Source organism: Nerophis ophidion, linkage group LG05, assembly GCF_033978795.1.
Source record: "Nerophis ophidion isolate RoL-2023_Sa linkage group LG05, RoL_Noph_v1.0, whole genome shotgun sequence".
NCBI classification, from domain to species: domain Eukaryota; kingdom Metazoa; phylum Chordata; class Actinopteri; order Syngnathiformes; family Syngnathidae; genus Nerophis; species Nerophis ophidion.
This window is the reverse complement of record NC_084615.1, coordinates 73,720,867-73,743,562: the sequence shown is the minus strand read 5'-3', so window position 1 is coordinate 73,743,562 and position 22,696 is coordinate 73,720,867.

The following is a 22,696-nucleotide window of genomic DNA, read 5'->3' as shown; positions in this document are numbered from 1 at the left end:
GAAGGGTCGCCATAAGGCGCCCCGTAAAAGATGGGAAAAAGGTAAACGCTGGGAAAGGATGAGTAAAAAAATACCATCCAGACTGGGCTCCTAAGGGGGCCCAGTTCGGAGTGGGAAAAAACCTCCATAACAAAACACATATACATATTACAACATACATCTCGAGATATCTAGCAACAGAGGGAAGGTAGTTCAAGGTCATGGTGGTAGGCCGCAGCTCTCAGGCGCTGACCATCCATTCATCACCCCTACAGGATTAGCGTCGAGGGCGTTGGGTTGGGGGGCAGGGGGGTGTATATGTGGCATATATTTTTTTTGTGGATGTGTGTGTGTGTAAGCCCGTAGTGTGTCTCTGTTCTGCGGCCTTGATGTATTGTCCCGTCTTGTCCAAAGTCAACAACAACAGGTGTGTGTCAATAAGAGACAAGAAGGGAGTTTGCTGTGTCTTCGCTGCGCTGTCCTTCAGGAGAGTCTTAAAGCCAGGGAAACAATCCAAGTTAGAATGATTTGTATGCGAGTGAAAATAAAATTTGTTTTTCACTCTAAATTATCTATGACTGGTCCGGGGTAGACAGTCCGATGTAATCCACAGTTCTTCCCGCATCCTCCAATCATTTGTGGCAGCTTTGGGGTACTTTGAAGACTGCCAGCAACTTCCAATTTGTCAACAAACCAGAGCAACGCTTACTCCTATCAGCAGATGTCCTGTTGTCATAATTCCGAATAGGTGGATATCATTACCTCCTCGGCAGAAAAGGGTCGCCAGGCACGCGGCACTCCTTCTTCTCCCAAGAGTCCGTCGTGTGTCCAGCAACAACCGCTTCGTCACGACAGCAGGTTCCCCCAAACCCAAGATCTTGTCAATTTTGTTGAGGCCAGTTAAATAGTTCCAATGTTTAGATTTGGAGAGCAGTGCAAAAAGAGGCAACAAGAAAGTTAAGACAAGACAAAACAAAGAAGCAAGCAGGAGAGATAAGGGAGAGGAAAGGGGGAGCGTCCACCCTTGTTGATTAGAATAATAAGGAATTTAACTCGTCAGGTTTGGGACAGGTGTGGCCTCAATGTGCACGTCTGATGTTGCTCACATGTGCTCCACTGAATGCTCAAGGAGTTTTTGCGTTTGCTCACACACATTAACAATTAGAGGGAATATTGACGGTATACAGTACAACCCTACTACATTTTAAGCGGACTTTTATTTAGGAGTGACAATGCGTTCAAATCTTACATCTGTGTTCTTGTCTTGATTGATTGATTGATACTTTTATTAGTAGATTGCACAGTACAGTACATATTCCGTACAATTGACCACTAAATGGTAACACCCGAATAAGTTTTTCAACTTGTTTAAGTCGGGGTCCACGTTAATCAATTCATGGTCTCTCATAATGATTGTGAATGGTAGGGGGAAAAAAATTCCCCCCCAAAAAGTGCAGTGCCTCTTTACACGCGATCAATAGAAAAGTTCTGTCCAACACTGTAAGAGTAGTCAAAGTCATTCTCCCATCGGTGGTCAATGACGCAGCTCCAAGCTGTGTATCAGCATGTCATCACAGATTAGACTCTCACTTCTTTGCTTCTATCCACCTTGGAGGCGGAATCACTCATGTCTGCACTGAAGAAGATGCTCTCTAAAGAAGGATAACCACTCTGAGCAAAATTGTGAACATGAAAAAATATCTTTTTTTATGTATTTTTTTTACGAATCTTCAAAGACGGATAATATATGATAAAGACTTAAATGAACAAAAAAATGCCCCGAAGCTCAGCATCCGACTTGAAGAACTGCCGAGAATTCACATCTGATTGCATTTTTATTAAATCCCATTTGCAGTCGCAGGCGGCGTACGGAAACATTTAAAAATGTCTGATGAGTTTGAGAGATAGCTTGTCATGTGGCGATAAATAAGTGATGCTGTTGTGCGCGGTTTCTCCATCCCAGCAGATGACGGGGGCCACACAAGAGCATGGCGGAGAGTCAGGAAGTGGATGGAGTAGATTGGCGCTCCTTCAGGCCACCTGTCACTCCTCTTCAGCTGCGGCAAGGAATCATCCAATTCCACCTGCATGCTCGTAGAAGGTCACCGGGATGGTGGTTGGTACTTTAGGAGAGCCCAGAGAATCGCTCTTACTTAGCGCTGCGTCTCCCGGGACTCTAGTTTCTCTCGATCACTTCCAAGACTGCGAGACGAGCCGAGACACTTGGCCCGCTTTCTGACCATTTCCAATCTTTGCTACATCCAAAGGAGCCCGGTTCAAACGCAAATATAATTGTTGTTCAACTTAACGCCAAACAAACGGAAATGCTGATTATCGGTCCTGCTAGACACCGACCTCTATTTAATAATACAACTTTAACATTTGACAACCAAATAATAAAACAAGGTGACTCGGTAAAAAATCTGGGTATTATCTTCGACCCAACTCTCTCCTTTGAGTCACACATTAAAAGCGTTACTAAAACGGCCTTCTTTCATCTCCGTAATATCGCTAAAATTCGCTCCATTTTGTCCACTAAAGACGCTGAGATCATTATCCATGCGTTTGTTACGTCTCGCCTCGACTACTGTAACGTATTATTTTCGGGTCTCCCCATGTCTAGCATTAAAAGATTACAGTTGGTACAAAATGCGGCTGCTAGACTTTTGACAAGAACAAGAAAGTTTGATCACATTACGCCTGTACTGGCTCACCTGCACTGGCTTCCTGTGCACTTAAGATGTGACTTTAAGGTTTTACTACTTACGTATAAAATACTACGCGGTCTAGCTCCAGCCTATCTTGCCGATTGTATTGTACCATATGTCCCGGCAAGAAATCTGCGTTCAAAAGACTCCGGCTTATTAGTGATTCCTAGAGCCCAAAAAAAGTCTGCGGGCTATAGAGCGTTTTCCGTTCGGGCTCCAGTACTCTGAAATGCCCTCCCGGTAACAGTTCGAGATGCTACCTCAGTAGAAGCATTTAAGTCTCACCTTAAAACTCATCTGTAAACTCTAGCCTTTAAATAGACGTCCTTTTTAGACCAGTTGATCTGCCGCTTCTTTTCTTTCTCCTATGTCCCACCCTCCCTTGTGGAGGGGGTCCGGTCCGATGACCATGGATGAAGTACTGGCTGTCCAGAGTCGAGACCCAGGATGGACCGCTTGCCTCTATCGGTTGGGGACAACTCTACGCTGCTAATCCGCCTCCGCTTGAGATGGTTTCCTGTGGACGGGACTCTTGCTGCTGTCTTGGATCCGCTTGAACTGAACTCTCGCGGCTGTGTTGGAGCCACTATGGATTGAACTTTCACAGTATCATGTTGGACTCGCTCGACATCCATTGCTTTCGGTCCCCTAGATGGGAGGGGTTGCCCACATCTGAGGTCCTCTCCAAGGTTTTTTCATAGTCAGCATTGTCACTGGCGTCCCACTGGATGTGAATTCTCCCTGCCCACTGGGTGTGAGTTTTCCTTGCCCTTTTGTGGGTTCTTCCGAGGATGTTGTAGTCGTAATGATTTGTGCAGTCCTTTGAGACATTTGTGATTTGGGGCTATATAAATACAAATTGAATTGATTGATTGATTGATTCTTTTTACGTTTCTTTGTAAATGCAGTATTGACAGAAAATGTTGCAGCCTTTAAATAATGCTAAATGCTGTTAAAGTCTTGGTCAAGTGGGGGTGACCCCAGGATGCATAGACAGGAGACAACGTGGAATTCCCAAAAATGAAAAAATTTAATTAGATAAAAAGGGATAACAATGGGCGATGGGGCAGAAACACACACCATGAAATCTGGACGAAATAGGTTCCTCAGAGGTCAGCAGGAGAAAGGGCCAGGGCACACTAAGCAGGGCAAGAGTACAACAAAATATCTCCTTTCACCTCAGGGGGACTAGGAAATAAACACACAAGAGGTTAGGGAATTCAGGACAAAGTAGCGAAAACATACCAGGTCTGGTGAAGCAGGTGCATGCACGAGAGGAGTTCTGGATACAATAACCAACAAGGCCAAGCTGACAGTCACGAGCCTAAATCAATCAATCAATCAATGTTTACTTATATAGCCCTAAATCACTAGTGTCTCAAAGGGCTGCACAAACCACAACACAAACCATTACGACATCCTCGGTAGGCCCACATAAGGGCAAGGAGCCACCTCAGTAGAAGCATTTAAGTCTCACCTTAAAACTCATTTGTATACTCTACGCTTTAAATAGACTCCCTTTTTAGACCAGTTGATCTGCCGTTTCTTTTCTCTTTCTTCTATGTCCCACTCTCCCTTGTGGAGGGGGTCCGGTCCGATCCGGTGGCCATGTACTGCTTGCCTGTGTATCGGCTGGGGACATCTCTGCGCTGCTGATCCGCCACCGCTTGGGATGGTTTCCTGCTGGCTCCGCTGTGAACGGGACTCTCGCTGCTGTGTTGGATCCGCTTTGGACTGGACTCTCGCGACTGTGTTGGATCCATTATGGATTGAACTTTCACAGTATCATGTTAGACCCGCTCGACATCCATTGCTTTCCTCCTCTCTAAGGTTCTCATAGTCATCATTGTCACCGATGTCCCACTGGGTGTGAGTTTTCCTTGCCCTTATGTGGGCCTACCGAGGATGTCGTAGTGGTTTGTGTTGTGGTTTGAGACACTAGTGATTTAGGGCTATATAAGTAAACATTGATTGATTGATTGATACCCAGTGGGACGTCGGTGACAATGATGACCCAGTGGGACGTCGGTGACAATGATGACTATGAGAACCTTGGAGAGGACGAAGGCAATGGATGTCGAGCGGGTCTAACATGATACTGTGAAAGTTCAATCCATAATGGATCCAAAACAGTCGCGAGAGTCCAGTCCAAAGCGGATCCAACACGGCAGCGAGAGTCCCGTTCACAGCGGAGCCAGCAGGAAACCATCCCAAGCGGAGGCGGATCAGCAGAGCAGAGATGTCCCCAGCCGACATGGCCACCGGATTGGACCGGACCCCCTCCACAAGGGAGAGTGGGACATAGGAGAAAAAGAAAAGAAACGGCAGATCAACTGGTCTAAAAAGGGAGTCTATTTAAAGGCTCGAGTATACAAATCAGTTTTAAGGTGAGACTTAAATGCTTCTACTAAATACTGGTGTGCTAATTGCGAGCAGGTGTGCCTCAAGGTCCTCCCCTCACCGAGGACGTATCACTAAATACACAGGTGCAGACAAAAGGAGAAGGCAGGAAAACACTAAAAAAACAAATGCGCCCGTTTGGATATACCGTGATAAGAGAAGTTGATCCGTCTGATTTAACGATATGCAATGTTGACAATAGTAGCCTAAAGAGCTGACAAGACTCGGTTAGATCGCTCAATTTTCTATAGCTGTAATTCCAGTGGCGGGCCGTGCGTTTCTCACCTAGGCCTTCGGTGATGTCATACTTAGTCCGACTTCACCTCTCGAAACACCCTAATTTATGTCACCACATGGACACGACTGGATTGATTGACTGATTGATTGAAACTTTTATTAGTAGAGTGCACAGTACAGTACATATTCCGTACAATTGACCACTAAATGGTAACACCCCAATAAGTTTTTCAACTTGTTTAAATCGGGGCCCACGTTAATCAATTCATGGTACAAATATATACTATCAGCATAATACAGTCATCACACAAGTTAATCATCAGAGTATATACATTGAATTACTTACATTATTTACAATCCAGGAGGTGGGAAGTTTAGGTTTGATTGATATCAGCACTTCAGTCATCAAGAATTGCATCATTTGAGAAATGGACATTGAAACAGTGTAGGTCTTATTTAGTAGGATATGTACAGCGAGCAGTGAATAGTGGAGATACTCTACAAAAACTCACTTAAACGCTACTGTCCATTGGATCCCCTCAACAGTGTACAAAAAGAGTCTATTTTTCGGTGCATTTAACGTTCAACGAACACCCTTCAGCAATTAAAACATATCTTATATACAGAGGTGGGTAGTAACGCGCTACATTTACTCTGTTACATCTACTTGAGTAACTTTTGGGAGAAATTGTACTTCTAAGAGTAGTTTTTATGCAACATACTTTTACTTTTACTTGAGTGTATTTATAAAGAAGAAACGCTACTTTTACTCCGGTCCATTTATCTGCAATCAGGTCGCTACTCGCTACTTTTTTTTTTATCGATCTCTTAATGCACGCTTTGTTTGTTTTGATTTTGTCAGACACGCATTCAAATTAGGAACTACGCATGCCTGCGTTTCACCAATCACATGCAGTCACTGGTGACGTTGGACCAATCAAACAGAGCCAGGTGGTCACGTGACCGTCACCCGTAGACCCGACATGTTGAAAAACTTATTGGGGTGTTACCATTTAGTGGTCAACTGTACGGAATATGTACTGTACTGTGCAATCTACTAATAAAAGTTTCCATCAATCAACTAATCAATCAAAAGTGTAAAGGAAAAAAGACACTTTTTATTTCAACCGTATTTCCCGTCAAAAGCCTAAAGACTGATCGCCCAGTTCCTGTCTTCACAATAAAAGCGCCGCTCCATCGCGCCTGCGCTAACAAAATAAGAGTCTCCGAAAGCCAGCGCAAACAAGCTAGCAAGCTACGGAGTTTGCCGCCAATGTATTTCTTGTAAAGTGTATAAAAACGAATATGGAAGCTGGACAAATAAGATGCCAAAAACCAACGACTTTCATGTGGTATTAGACAGGAAGGAGGAACTTTTTTTCTCCTCCATTTGAAAACCTGGACGTTATCAGCACTAAACTGTTTGATTCCAATCAATACAAGTCATCAGAATCAGGTAATACACCAACTTATATTCTTGTCTTCTTTAAAGATACGAATCTATATGTTGAACATGCATGTATATTCATTAAAACACCTTTAACATGTCAACAAAAACCGCAAAATAAATAAATAGAAATTATATACTGTATATATAAAGGTATATATATATATATATATATATATGATACGTGTGTATGTGTATGTGTATATGAGGTAGATCACCTCGACTTGGTCATTTATTAAGGAATTGATAAACGTTGAAAAACTTATTGGGGTGTTACCATTTAGTGGTCAATTGTAGGGAATATGTACTGTACTGTGCAATCTACTAATACAAGTTTCAATCAATCAATGAATGCCTACTGAGCCTATGGTGCTGTTAAGTTATTGTGGCTCAATTTGCCTTAATTTTTTTTTATTTTAATGTATTATTATTTAATATATAATATTGTTTTAGTTTCTTAAGAGATATTCCTGGCTTTGAATTTGCTCATTGCTATTTTTATGTTTTTGTGCATTATTTGTTGCTGGAATCATTAAACAAACAGGTTACTCATCAGTTACTCAGTACTTGAGTAGTTTTTTCGCAACATACTTTTTACTTTTACTCAAGTAAATATTTGGGTGACTACTCCTTACTTTTACTTGAGTAATAAATCTCTAAAGTAACTGTACTCTTACTTGAGTACAATTTCTGGCTACTCTACCCACCTCTGCTTATATGGTACTGTCAAATTTAAAATAATTTTACAAAACAAATGAAATGTGAAAAACTCACAATTTGTAGCACCCATCCGAGGCTGTATAAGCCAGTTGTACCGTCGTAGTCGGTGAAAGTGGCGGGCAAACCATTTCGCCGACGGTGTTGTGCCAAAAATTGTATTTCCTTCGTGGGAGAGCACACCGCTCGCTAAACCTGCATGGCTTGGTCTGTCCTCAGCGGATTACTAGGTGTAAGACAGATACTTTATCTTCGTAGTTATTGTACCGGTGAGTTTTCTGTAGCTTTCTATGGCTCGTATGGCCCTTTCCTGTTTTCGCAACTTGTGATTGGATACTCACTTGGGACTCCCAAGTGAGTATCCAATCACAGCGTGAGGCCAGCTAGAAGGCCTTACTGACAACTCTTGATCTGTTTGGCTATCACAATTGTCTATCGCCTCTATGTGCATACTTGCCAACCTTGAGACCTGGGGGAAGGGTTGAGGTGTGGGGGGTACACCCTGGACAAGTCGCCACCTCATCGCAGGGCCAACACAGATCGACAGACAACATTCACACTCACATTCACACACTAGGGCCAATTTAGTGTTGCCAATCAACCTATCCCCAGGTGCATGTCTTTGTGGGTGGGAGGAAGCCGGAGTACCCGAAGGGAACCCACACAGACACGGGGAGAACATGCAAACTCCACACAGAAAGATCCCGAGCGTAGGATCGAACCTTCGTATTATGTGGCACATGCACTGACCTCATGTTCCACCGTGCTGCCTATCGAGTACCAATTAAGACACCATGTTGGTTTCACTTTAAGTTGCAGACACTTGGTATTTATATGCCGTAGAATATTCTACTAATTGCTCTATGCTACTGCTTACTGTATGAATACAAGATATAAAAACTGGGCCACATACATATCTTTATCTGTTAAAAATCAAATAAAAAAACCATGAATTGTAAGTATTTTAAAATGAAAATGTAATTTCTTTGTGTGGGAATGTCATAGAATAAAAAAGTTATGGTTGAAAACAACAAAATAAGCAATTGCATTCCTAAATGACACTGCAAACTTTTATTCTTGGGGATCTCCATCAATTTAGTAACGTGTCATCAAAGAGTAAAAATAAATTTATTTCAATATACATAATAACAAATAGGGTGATATTAAAGAAATGGATGGATGTTGATAGTCCAACACATACTGACTTTCTGACTTTCAGTAGAAAAAAACTGCATTTAGTTTAGATCAGGGGTGCCCATTACGTCGATCGCGAGCTACCAGTCGACCGCGGGGGGTGTGTCAGTCGATCTCCAGCCAGGCTTTTAAAAAAAATAGACCTAAAAATTAGTGATCATCAATCTTCACCAAAACGTCACTTAAATGACATTCACGGTACCGGAGGGTCTTGTGAGATGACGCTGGCTGCTGCAAGATCATTATTATGAAAATATGACCGAGAGGAAGGCGAGAAACACTTTTTATTTCAACACTCTCGCGCCGTACCTTCAAAACTCTAAAGGCCGACTGCACATTTCCTATCTTCACAATAAAAGCCCTGCTTCATGCTGCCTGCGCTAACAAAATAAGAGTCTCGGAAAATTGGCGTGCACATCACTTGTGCACGCCAGTTTTCCGAGACTCTGTATATGTCTTATAAGCTCTCAATTTACCGGTCGATCTACGTTCCCATCCTCACCTATGGTCATGAGCTTTGGGTCATGACCAAAAGGATAAGATCACGGGTACAAGCGGCCGAAATGAGTTTGGGGCTCTCCCTTAGAGATAGGGTGAGAAGCTCTGTCATCCGGGAGGAACTCAAAGTAAAGCCGCTGCTCCTTCACATCGAGAGGAGCCAGATGAGGTGGTTCGGGCATCTAGTCAGGATGCCACCCGAACGCCTCCCTAGGGAGGTGTTTAGGGCACGTCCAACCGGTAGGAGGCCACGGGGAAGACCCAGGACACGTTGGGAAGACTATGTCTCCCGGCTGGCCGGGGAACGCCTCGGGATCCCCCGGGAAGAGCTAGACGAAGTGGCTGGGGAGAGGGAAGTCTGGGTTTCCCTGCTTAGGCTGTTGCCCCCGCGACCCGACCTCGGATAAGCGGAAGAAGATGGATGGATGGATATTGGAATATGGGATCAATATTTAAATTTGTTTTAACTATTAAATGAACCTAAAATATGACTCGTTTTTATCTTTGTGAAAATATTGGACACAGTGTGTTGTCCAGCTTATGAGATGTGATGCAAGTGCAAGCCACTGTGACACTATTGTTCTTTTTTTTAATTTTTAAAAATGTGTAATGATAATGACAATGAGGGATTTTTTTTAAGTCACTGCTCTGTTGTAATTGTTACTAATATTGATACTGTTGTTGATAATATTCTATTTTGTTTCACTACTTTTGGATTCTTCTGTGTTGTGTTTGTGTGACCTCTCAATTGCTCTGTTTATTGCTGTTGGGAGTGTTGCTGGGTCGGGTTAGGTTTTGGAATTGGATTGCATTGTTATGGCATTGCTGTGTATTGTTTTGTTGGATTGAATAAAAAAAATAAAAAATGGATTGATTGATTGATACTTTTATTAGTAGATTGCACAGTACAGTACATATTCCGTACAATTGACCACTAAATGGTAACACCCGAATAAGTTTTTCAACTTGTTTAAGTCGTGGTCCACGTTAATCAATCATGGTAAAATAAGTGTAATTTCTACACTAAACATTGGTATCGTTGAGTATCGATACCGATTACCCGTTAAATTTGGTGGTTAGAGTTGGGGATTTATTGTAGGATCATGATTAAAGGGTAATAGTTTGGATAAAATGTTGGGGGTTTGGGAATTGGGGGATTTAGATTTAGGGTGCAGGGTAGAGGTTTTGGTTAGGTTTGGTAGGGATAAGTTTAGCGTTGGGTTTAGGAGTAAGGGCTCAGGGTTTTGGTTAGGCCTCTGGTCAAAAAGAATGGGTCAATGTTAGGGTAAGGAACACGAAAAACATGCTTACATTTTGGTATAGATGTTTCAGGTTGAATTTGAGGTGCATTCGAGTTGTGGTTGATATCTGGGTTAGGGGTTTAGAGGCATAATCAAGGTGTGGTGTTTGGAATTAGACATTCAATATGGTTTGGTTAGGGTCAGAAGTTCAAACTATAGTAGGTCAGAGGCAGAACAACATTCAGGTGAGAGTTATGGTAATGGATTACATGGATTATCAATCAATCAATCAATGTTTACTTATATAGCCCTAAATCACTAGTGTCTCAAAGGGCTGCACAAACCACCACGACATCCTCGGTAGGCCCACATAAGGGCAAGGAAAACTCACACCCAGTGGGACGTCGGTGACAATGATGACTATGAGAACCTTGGAGAGGAGGAAAGCAATGGATGTCGAGCGGGTCTAACATGATACTGTGAAAGTTCAATCCACAATGGATCCAACACAGTCGCGAGAGTCCAGTCCAAAGCGGATCCAACACAGCAGCGAGAGTCCCGTTCACAGCGGAGCCAGCAGGAAACCATCCCAAGCGGAGGCGGATCAGCAGCGCAGAGATGTCCCCAGCCGATACACAGGCAAGCAGTACATGGCCACCGGATCGGACCGGACCCCCTCCACAAGGGAGAGTGGGACATAGAAGAAAAAGAAAAGAAACGGCAGATCAACTGGTCTAAAAAGGGAGTCTATTTAAAGGTTAGAGTATACAAATGAGTTTTAAGGTGAGACTTAAATGCTTCTACTGAGGTGGCATCTCGAACTGTTACCGGGAGGGCATTCCAGAGTACTGGAGCCCGAACGGAAAACGCTCTATAGGATTACCGTTTAAGTTTTTGGTATTGGGTTCAGTTTTAGTGTAAGTGTCAGGATTGTTTGACTGGTAATATCATATTTTTACATTGCCAATGTTTAAGGGAAATGTTGTTGATAATATTCCTTTGAGAATACTGGCAGGCATAAAACGCTCCAATGCAGTACTTTATTGCATGTGTTACAATTATTAATACTTTGCAACGTGTATTTTACAGCTGGTGTGACTCCGGGCCAAGCGCCCTCTGATTCACACATTCAGCATTTTGTCTGTGCTCCTTCTAGCAAGCGAGACAGCGCTGATAAATAAAACACAGAGGTGGAGTGTTCACTCTTCTGTGAAATACTGATCACGGAGGTCATTGCATCACTTTTGAATAAGAGCACTTTTCACTTCATCTCTGTGTGCATTTAGTCAATAGAAAATACCGTGTGTCTGTCGATCTGGGACTGAAAGAATCCAAAGGACGGACGGGATTCAGATGACATATATTCAGTGGGTATCAATCAAAGCAGCCAGATGCATGATGGCATGTTAGAGTAGTCCAGCACAGCTCCATGGAGTATTGAATGCAGAGGTTTTTTTGTTGACTTTGATCACTGGAGGCCATGCAAGTCTTCCCCAGCTCTCCTCACCTGTCAGACCGGATCATAGCAGCATGTGTTTTAGGCCACAGCTCTTCCTACAACTCAAGACATTCCTTTTCTGCTCGTGTACCGCAGTGATGACTCCTTAAAAACCAACTTCTTCATTTATTTATCACCCTGCCTCATCCTGTGTGTCACTTTGAGGATTAAACATTTGCTACCGGATGGGACTTGAGCACGGATTTGTGACACCGGTTTCACCCCTGCTCAAAGAGAGCATTGATTCCTGCTCTGTAAACCCAACTGAACTGTCAGTCCTGAAGATACATTGATTCTAGCACTGTAAACCTAACTAAACTCCCCTGGCATGAAATAATTTCACTTTAACACATTTTATACATTATTATTTAATTCCCCCTCGGGGATTATTAAAGTTTTTCTGATTCTGACAATCATTTTGTTGGTATACCAACTTTCTACATACAACTGAATCTGCCCCCCGGGAGCCGTTTGGCCATGGAGACCAGCTGCCGGGTCTCTCTGCCACACCAGAGTCCGTTTGGAGAGACTGGAGGTGACGCGGATGAAGAGACAAGACTTTGATCTCCTTGGACGTATCCTCGCTAATCCATGCGGACTGGACACTGGCAGAGAGTTGGTGGGCGGCCGAGGGTGCTTGGTTGCTTTGTTGGGTCTGCTCCTGTCTCTGGCCATGCTTCCCCCCCAACCCGGCAGACGATGGCGTGGAACTCCGCAGAGGCCACCACAGTGTATTTTTTTTTTTAAATTGTTTTTACTTTTGTAGCTGTATGTAGAAATGTCTAGTTGCATCAGCTCTGCTCTTTTAACGTCTTTGACTTCCTTTGTGATCTTTAATGTTTGATGTTTACCTCTTACAACACATGTTTATGTGTGCTATGGCTATGAGTCCCCCCCCCCCCCCAGGGGCCCAAACTTAGACTGAATATTTTTTTTCTCACCCCCCAGTCCCCTAGCGTTTACCTGTTTCTCACCGTTTTTTGGAAAAGGGGCCGAGAGTTGGCAGAACCGTCAGTGATCCTGTTCTGTCTCCCTGTAATGTTTGTCTGATCTCGAATGGGGTTGTGCTGAAAATCTTAATTTGTCCTCAGGGATTATTAAATCAATCAATCCATCAATGTTTATTTATATAGCCCTAAATCACAAGTGTCTCAAAGGGCTGTACAACCACAATGACATCCTCGGTACAGAGTCCACATAAGGGCAAGGAAAAACTCACACCCGGTGGGACGTCAGTGACAGTAACAATGATGACTATGAGAAACCTTGAAGAGGACCGCATATGTGGGCAAGACCCCCCCCCCCCCCCCCTAGGCGACCGAAAGCAATGGATGTCGAGCGGGTCTAACATGATATTGTGAAAGTCCAATCCATAGTGGATCTAACATAACGGTGAGAGTCCAGTCCAAAGTGAATCCAATATAGTAGCGAAAGTCCCGTCCATAGTGAAGCCAGCAGGAAGCCATCCCAGGCGGAGGCAGATCAGTAGCGCAGAGATGTCCCCAACTGATACACAAGCGAGCGGTCCATCCTGGGTCCCGACTCTGGACAGCCAGTACTTAATCCATGGCCACCGGACCAGTGTCCCCCCCGCCACCCCTCCACAAGGGAGAGGGGGACATAGGAGAAAAAGAAAAGAAATGGCAGATCAACTGGTCTAAAAAGGGGGTCTATTTAAAGGCTAGAGTATACAAATGAGTTTTAAGATGAGGCTTAAATGCTTCTACTATAAAGTATTTCTGATTCTGATTCTGATTCTGATTCTGCACCACAACAATTCTGGCAATATTTTTGGAATCACCAGACTTGGACGATGTTCATTTGTTCATTTGATAGAAAACTATTTCAGATCTCCGATAATGGCTTTTTAGCCGATATTCGATATTCCGATATTGTCCAAATCTTAATTAGCGATACCGATATCAACCGATACCGATATATACAGTCGTGGAATTAACACATTATTATGCCAAATTTTGTTGTGATGCCCCGCTGGATGCATTAAAAAATGTAACAAAGTTTTCCAAAATAAATCAACTCAAGTTATGGAAAACAATGCCAACATGGCACTGCCAAATTTATTATTGAAGTCACAAAGTGCATTATTTTTTTTTAACATGCCTCAAAACAGCAGCTTGAAATTTGGGACATGCTCTCTGTGAGAGAGCATGAGGAGGTTGAGGTGGGAGGGGGTGTATATTGTAGTGGTCCGGAAGAGTTAGTGCTACAAGGGGGGTTCTGGGTATTTGTTCTGTTGTGTTACGGCGCGGATGTTCTCCCGAAATGTGTTTGTCATTCTTGTTTGGAGTGGGCTCACAGTGTGGCGCATATTTGTAACGTGTAAAAGTTGTTTATACGGCCACCCTCAGTGTGACCTGTATAGCTGTTGAACAAGTATGTCTTGCATTCACTTGTGTGTGTGAAAAAGCTGCACATATTATGTGATTAGGCCGGCACGCAAAGGCAGTGGCTTCAAGGTATATTGGCACATCGACATTTTAAAAAGTCATAAATTTGACTTTTTGAAACCGATACCGAAAATTTCCAATATTACATTTTAAAGCATTTATCGGCCGATAATATCGGCAGTCCGGACATCTCTAAAAACGATAGTAATTTCAAATGGCAACTATGTGATCAAGAATTTAAGTTTTGCAAGTCAGTAACAGTTACATTTTAGATCATGCAAAATGAAATAATTACTGATTTATTCAATTGTGAAGGAAATTATGGAAACACGGTGTAAACTTTAATTTCCAAAACACCCTAATCGGATTAAATATGTTTATTAGTCTGCAGTTAAAAACGAGTGCTCACACCTTGGGGAGTGACATTAATCAAGGCTCAAACACAAGAGATGTCAATTGAAACAAAGGCGAGGATTATTAAACTTCTTCAAGAAAATAAATCCTCACGCAATGTTGCAAACAATGTTGATTGTTCACAGCCAGCAGTGTTTAAAATCTAAAAAAGTACAAACAACATGCATGGGGAGGTTGTAAAAGCCAAACATACTGGTGGACTTAGGACAACATCAAAGTCTTAAGGCAGAAATCTTAAAGCACCCATTTTCTACCCATTGTCCCTTTTGGGATCATGTGTCTATAAAACATAAAACAAATGAAGAACAAATGGGTGGAAACTATCCATCCATCCATCCATCTTCTTCCGCTTATCCGAGGTCGGGTCGCGGGGGCAACAGCCTAAGCAGGGAAACCCAGACTTCCCTCTCCCCAGCCACTTCGTCTAGCTCTTCCCGGGGGATCCCGAGGCGTTCCCAGGCCAGCCGGGAGACATAGTCTTCCCAACGTGTCCTGGGTCTTCCCCGTGGCCTCCTACCAGCTGGACGTGCCCTAAACACCTCCCTAGGGAGGCGTTCGGGTGGCATCCTGACCAGATGCCCGAACCACCTCATCTGGCTCCTCTCGATGTGGAGGAGCAGCGGCTTTACTTTGAGTTCCTCCCGGATGGCAGAGCTTCTCACCCTATCTCTAAGGGAGAGCCCCGCCACCCGGCGAAGGAATCTCATTTCGGCCGCTTGTACCCGTGATCTTATCCTTTCGGTCATGACCCAAAGCTCATGACCATAGGTGAGGATGAGAACGTAGATCGACCGGTAAATTGAGAGCTTTGCCTTCCGGCTCAGCTCCTTCTTCACCACAACGGATCGATACAACGTCCGCATTACTGAAGACGCCGCACCGATCCGCCTGTCGATCTCACGATCCACTCTTCCCTCACTCGTGAACAAGACTCCTAGGTACTTCAACTCCTCCACTTGGGGCAGGGTCTCCTCCCCAACCCGGAGATGGCACTCCACCCTTTTCCGGGCGAGAACCATGGACTCGGACTTGGAGGTGCTGATTCTCATTCCGGTCGCTTCACACACGGCTGCGAACCGATCCAGTGAGAGCTGAAGATCCCGGCCAGATGAAGCCATCAGGACTACATCATCTGCAAAAAGCAGAGACCTAATCCTGCGGTCACCAAACCGGAACCCCTCAACGCCTTGACTGCGCCTAGAAATTCTGTCCATAAAAGTTATGAACAGAATCGGTGACAAAGGACAGCCTTGGCGGAGTCCAACCCTCACTGGAAATGTGTTCGACTTACTGCCGGCAACGCGGACCAAGCTCTGACACTGATCATACAGGGACCGGACCGCCACAATAAGACAGTCCGATAATGGGTGGAAACTAGAGTGACCAAACTGTAAGGAACTGTAATTCAAAAGGAAATGGGATTTAATCACAGAAAAGCTAGACGAAAGCCGTCATTAACACTTAAACAGAAAAACACACACAAGGTTCCAATCGGCTAAGGAAACACAATTATAGACCAGGGATGACTGGATGAATGTCTCATTCAGTAACGAATCGCAATTCTGCATCAGGCAAAGTGATGACGCTGGAACTTTTGTTTTGTGCCGTTCCAAAGACGTTTATGAAGACGACTGTCTGATAAAAACATGCACATTTCCACAGTTTGGGTTAAGGTTAAAGGGTTTGGGTTAGTGCGGAGAAAAAGAAGTGGATAACCGAGAGAAACAAACTATTGGAAACGTGTTCTACCGCAAAGTATTGGTTGTCCTAAAAGTCGCTAGATGACGTCATCGCCTCATTTGCATAATTGATTGCAATTGCGAAATAAAAGTCAGTTTAAAAAATGATTATAAATGCAGATATAGCTAGGTTGGTAAAGCAGCCGTGCCAGCAACTTGAAGGTTGCAGGTTCGATTCCCGCTTCCGCCATCCTAGTCACTGCCGTTGTGTCCTTGGGCAAGACACTTTACCCACCTGCTCCCAGTGCCACCCAAACTGGTTTAAATGTAACTTAGATATTGGGTTTCACTATGTAAAGCGCTTTGAGTCACTAGAGAAAAAGCGCTATATGAATATAATTCACACACTCACTCACTCGGATGACAAATTCTTCTGGTGATTGTTTTAAGTCTGTTATGTTGAATTTCAAATCATTGTTTTCTGCATTGTAAAACTGAACTGCAACATTTTTATTTGCTGCACATTTTACATCTTGCTCTGTAAACCAAGTTGGTGGCTTTTCAGTCCGGACGCGGATGAGCGCACGTGAGGCTCCCTTCTGCTCTGACTGCAGCCGGGGCGGTATAGTTCGGTTGGTAGAATGCCCGTGCCAGCAACTTGAGGGTTGCAGGTTCAATTCCCGCTTCCGCCATCCTAGTCACTGCCGTTGTGTCCTTGGGCAAGACACGTTACCCACCTGCTCCCAGTGCCACCCACACTGGTTTAAATGTAACTTAGATATTGGGTTTCACTATGTAAAGCGCTTTGAGTCACTAGAGAAAAGCGCTATATAAATTCACTTCACTGCTTCGCGAGGCTGGATAGGTGATTAGTGCTTTCATGCCTCCAAAATATCCCCAAAAAACTTGCGAGGTTTGTTGTTAGTCACTAACAGGTGTCGGAAAGTCACCCGATTTGGCGCAGAAGTCACCAAGTTGGTAACACTGAACTAACCACAAACAATCCATGAACATCTGGAGAAACTGTAGATGCCATTGTGCGGGGGCGTGGCCTGTGGGCCTGCGACGAAGTGGGGTGTGATAGGACCGGCTTCGAGATCAGCGACAGGTGCGTAGATGACACAACTGTGAGTGTTTGTCTGATCACCTGTCGCTCTGTTATAGGCAGCAGTTGGGAAGGAGAAAGGGTCGTTGGTAATGGCGGTTGGTGACACACGGGCATGAGTAAGAAGATGACAGATGACACTGTGGGAGAAACCATTCATGTGCTCGAGAGAGAAGGAGAAGACGGACACAACCCGATGGCTGAAAAGCAAGACAAGAAACATTTATTGAAAAATAAATCTTTGTATCAAATCATGCACGCTGCTGTCATGGTGGTCCGAAGAACCCGGAAGTAGGAAGCTTTCACAGCCATGTTTGACGGGTTTAGTTTGTTCTGTCTAACCCTGACTCAACAAACTGGACCAGGGGTGTCAAACTCAAATACAGAGTGGGCCAACATTTTAAACGGAACAAAGCCGCGGGCAAAAGGTTGAACAAATTAACCTTTTAATAGGGACCCAAACAAGTTTTGCATTAAATATTGAACAAGCAAGGCTTATATAACTTTAGTGACATGCAAAAGCCAGTTTCAAATAATAATAATAATAATTAAAAAAATACCAACGGTATATCAAATAACATTTAAATAAAAATGTTATGCCTTTTTTTCTATTTCTATTGGGCGGCATAGTTCGGTTGGTAGAGTAACTTGAGGGTTGCAGGTTCGATTCCCGCCTCTGCCATCCTAGTCACTGCCATTGTGTCCTTGGGCAAGACACTTTACCCACCTGCTCCCAGTGCCACCCACACTGGTTTAAATGTAACTTAGATATTGGGTTTCACTATTAAATGTAACTTAGATATTGGGTTTCACTATGTAAAGCGCTTTGAGTCACTAGAGAAAAGTGCTATATAAATATAAATATAATTCAATTTGCAATCTTCTGAGGTAAAAATCTTTTGTCCACAGGCTAATAATAAATTTGAAAATAAAATGACAATAATAAATGAACCAAACACTCAATCCTTGAAGTAGCAAGAGAAAATGCATGAATAAAATGTTAATTATTGGTCAGTTTGCTGGAAGTTTCCCGGAAGAGTTAGTGCTGCAAGGGTGTCTGGCTATTTGATCTGTTGTGTTACGGTGCGGATGTTCACCCGAAAAGTGTTTGTCATTCTTGTTTAGTGTGGGTTCACAGTGTGGCGCATATTTGTAACAGTGTTAAAGTTGTTTATACGGCCACCCTCAGTGTGACCTGTATGGCTGTTGACCAAGTATGCCTTGCATTTACTTGTGCGTGTGTGTGTGTGTAAAAGCCACAAATATTATGTGACACGCTGTTAGTATGGAGGAAAAGCGGACGTGACGACAGGTTGTAGAGAACACTAAAGGCAGTGCCTTAAATGCATGACCCCAATATAGTTGTCCAGGTGGAAATCGGTAGAAATTCGGGAGAATGGTTGCCCCGGGAGATTTTCGGGAGGGGCACTGAACTTCGGGAGTCTACCAGGAAAATTAGGAGTGTTGGCAAGTATGAGTATTAGCGGTGAATGCGGTGTTGCAGCGGCACCGACGCTGTATAACACCGGCGGGCCAGCTCTAATGCTAAATTGATATTGCCTCAAAGGCCAAATTAAATTACAAGGCGGGCCAGAGTTTGACACCCTTGCTTTAGCATTTTATTACTCTGGTAATAGTAAGGAGTACCGTATTTTTCGGACTATAAGTCACAGTTTTTTTCATAGTTTGGCTGGGGGTGCGACTTATACTCAGGAGAAACTTATGTGTGAAATTATTAACACATTACCGTAAAATATCAAATAACATTATTTAGCTCATTCACGTAAGAGACTAGACGTTTAAGATTTCATGGGATTTATCGATCAGGAGTGACAGATTGTTTGGTAAACGTATAGCATGTTCTATATGTTATAGTTATTTGAATGACTCTTACCATAATATGTTACGTTAAAGGGGAACATTATCACCAAACCTATGCAAGCGTCAATATATACCTTGATGTTGCAGAAAAAAAGACCATGTGTTTTCTTAACCGATTTCCGAACTCTAAAAGGGTGAATTTTGGCAAATTAAACGCCTTTCTGTTTATCGGTCTTTTAGCGATGACGTCAGAACGTGACGTCACCGAGGTAATACACCCGCCATTTTCATATAACAAACACCGGGTCTCAGCTCTGTTATTTTCCGTTTTTTCGACTATTTTTTGGAACCTTGGAGACATCATGCCTCGCCGGTGTGTTGTCGGAGGGTGTAACAACACTAACAGGGAGGGATTCAAGTTGCACCACTGGCAAGAAATCTGCCGCCAGACCCCCATTGAATTTGCCAGAGTGTCTCCACATTTGACCGGCGATGCTAAGACAGACATGGCACAGAGATGTATGGATAACCTGCAGATGCATTTGCAACGATTAAGTCAACGAAATCACAAAGGTGAGTTTTGTTGATGTTGTTGACTTATGTGCTAATCAGACATATTTGGTCACAGCATGAATGCCAGCTAATCGATGCTAATATGCTACGCTAATCGATGCTAACATGCTATTTACGCTAGCTGTATGTACATTTGAAACTAGATACCCACATTTAATGCGAAACAAACACTTACCAATCGACGGATTTAAGTTGCTCCAGTGTCACGAGATGCGAAAGTCCTGATCGTTTGGTCCGCACATTTTACCGGCGATGCTAATAAGGCAGCCATGCTATGGGCCACTTCATTAGGTACACCCACGCTATGGCCGAATAGCGTCAATAGCTTCAATTTCTTCTTCAATTTCATTTTCGCTATCTGCCTCCATGCTCCGACCATCTCTTTCAATACATGTATAATCTGTTGAATCGCTTAAGCCGCTGAAATCCGAGTCTGAATCCGAGCTAATGTCGCTATATCTTGCTGTGGTAACCGCCATGTTGTTTGTATTGGCAGCCCTGTATGACGTCACAGGGAAATGGACAGTTGCATCGCAAATAGCGAAAATCAAGAACTTTAAAGCTTTTTTTTAAGGATATTCCGGGAGGTGTAAAATATTGAAAACAACTTCGAAAAATAAAACAAGCCACTGGGAACTGATTTTTATTGTTTTTAACCCTTTTGAACTTGTGATAATGTTCTCCTTTAACATACCAGGCACCTTCTCAGTTGTTTTTTTATGCGTAACGTACACTTATTCAGCCTTTTGTTCACTATTATTTTATTTTTTTAAATTGCCTTTCAAATGTCTATTCTTGGTGTTATAAATAAATGATATATGGGTTGTACTTGTATAACGCTTTTCTACCTTCAAGGTACTCAAAGCGCTTTGACACTACTTCCACATTTACCCATTCACACACACATTCACACACTGATGGAGGGAGCTGCCATGCAAGGCGCCAACCAGCACCCATCAGGAGCAAGGGTGAAGTGTCTTGCTCAGGACACAACGGACGTGACGAGGTTGGTACTAGGTGGGGATTGAACCAGGGACCCTCGGGTTGCGCACGGCCACTCTCCCCACTGCGCCACGCCGTCCCTATTGGGTTTTATCAAATAAATTTCCCCCCAAAAATGTGACTTATACTTATATGTTTTTTTTTCCTTCTTCATCATGCATTTTTGGCAAGTGCGACTTATACACCGGAGCGACTTATACTCCGAAAAATACGGTAGTCACCCAAATATTTACTTGAGTAAATGTAAGAATTATGTTGTGAAAAAACTACTTAAGTTCTGATTAACTGATGAGTAACCTGTTCATTTAATGACGACGGCAACAAATAATGCTCAAAAACGTAAAAATAGCAATGAACAAATTCAGAGCCACGAATATCTCTTAAGCAACTAAAACAATAAAATAATAAATAATAATACATTAAAATAAAATAAATTAAGGCAAATTGAGCCACAATAATTTAACAGCACCTTAGGCTCAGTAGGTAGAGATTACAAAGAAAAATAATAAGTTAGCCTTTACGCAAACCATAAACTCTGATAGTTGTGGGCTGCACCTGGGAACACACTGTGCACCTCTGATGGTGTGCATGCGTGAGTGTGTGTGCTATTGTGCATGTGAAGTTTTGCATGTTTACTCAGAATCACTCAGTTAAGTGACTATTCAGTTTCAACAACAACTGGCTCTCAAGGTTCACACTGTGAAGCTGTGACCTTTCAGCCGCGAACAGGAGTCCTGTGTGACTAAAAAGTCTCTCGCAGGCTGCAGATGCTGGGAGGCCTGAGTTGATTTTCAGTGACAAGCTCTTGATTTGAAGAAAGGAATGCAAGGGATCCATACCTCCAGTGGATGGACATGAAAGGTACCTCTCTAGCTCTCCTGTTCTTGATTGTCCTGTACTCAGCAATGCAAAGAAGTCATCTTCGTCAGATTGACTACTGTTTGTGGGAGCATCATCCATCTCCAAGTCAGTGTCCAGGTGAATTTTGATGTAGTCGAGGCCTGTGGCAAGTGAAAGAGATTTCAAAAGAATCAGGTCCGAACATATTTTTTTCCTTACTACTGTATAGCCTTCCATGCTGCTGGTTTTTGATGTGCCCCTAACTCTTGCTAGTGTTATGGTTTACTGAGGAAGGTGACGGCAACAGACACTAGAGGGTTTTGTAGCTCTATAGATTTATTATATATATTAAGCATATATATAATAATCAAACAATAGAAATATAAACTTGGTGACCGCAGGATTAAGTCTGCTTTTTGCATATGATGTGGTCCTGGTGGCTTCATCTGACCGGGATCTTCAGCTCTCACAGCCGAGTGTGAAGCGACCGGAATGAGAATCAGCACCTCCAAGTCCGAGTCCATGGTTCTCGCCCGGAAAAGGGTGGAAGGCCATCTCCGGGTTGGGGAGGAGACCCTGCCCCAAGTGGAGGAATTCAAGTACCTAGGAGTCTTGTTCACGAGTGGGGGAAGAGTGGATCGTGAGATCGACAGGCGGATCGGTGCGGCGTCTTCAGTAATGCGGACGTTGTATCGATCCGTTGTGGTGAAGAAGGAGCTGAGCCGGATGGCAAAGCTCTCAATTTACCGGTCGATCTACGTTCCCATCCTCACCTATGGTCATGAGCTTTGGGTCATGACCGAAAGGATAAGATCACGGGTACAAGCGGCCGAAATGAGTTTCCTCCGCCGTGTGGCGGGGCTCTCCCTTAGAGATAGGGTGAGAAGCTCTGCCATCCGGGAGGAACTCAAAGTAAAGCCGCTGCTCCTTCACAT